Raw genomic sequence first — 751 nt, 5'->3', positions numbered from 1 at the left:
TTCAAGAATAGATATCAAGAACATCAACTTTCAAACTCTTTTAGGAAGAATTCACACTGAAATAAATATGTTTGGCACGTGGGTGAACGAACCCAACGTTACGAAAGCCTCACATACCTTGTAAGATTAATTCCTTGGCGAAATCCACAACCAAATTGCACGATCTTAGCGAATCTTGAGCTTTCTTCTCCTTTCTCCTCTTTTCTCTTTTCTCCAAGCCCTAGCGTGAACTTCAACTTTTCTAAACTGACTAAAATCTGACTTTACCCCAATTAAACTCCTAAAAATGAATTAAAACAATTGGGTAAGGAAAAGGCTAAATTACCCTTCCGAAATCCGGATTGGACTTTCCTTATTCGAACATCCCAACTTCCAAAGGGAATATCTCACTCATACGAACTCGGAATCATGCAAACTTGGCGGCGTTGGAAAGATTATTCCAAGAGCTTTCCTACCATATCTGGAAGTACACCTAAATCATCCTGAGATAGGAGTTATGGCCGTTTGAAGTTTACCAAAACTCAACTTATTCTAACTTAACAAAATTTCCAGATTTTCATTCTTTCCAAAAACGACTATTTCCAATTATTAACTCCGTCCTAGTTATTTCAATTTGCGAGATGTTACATATAACTTATAAGTACTTGGTTTGTCAACTCATGCTCATAATTTGACTATGTAAAGATATAATTAAAACAAGTTGATTAAGATTAGATTACTAATGAACAATAATAATGTATGATTGTAGATG

Source organism: Solanum tuberosum, unplaced genomic scaffold, assembly GCF_000226075.1.
Source record: "Solanum tuberosum cultivar DM 1-3 516 R44 unplaced genomic scaffold, SolTub_3.0 scf00184, whole genome shotgun sequence".
In the NCBI taxonomy this organism is placed as follows: Eukaryota; Viridiplantae; Streptophyta; class Magnoliopsida; order Solanales; family Solanaceae; genus Solanum; species Solanum tuberosum.
The sequence above is the reverse complement of the archived record's forward strand: the minus strand, read 5'-3'. Positions refer to the sequence as shown.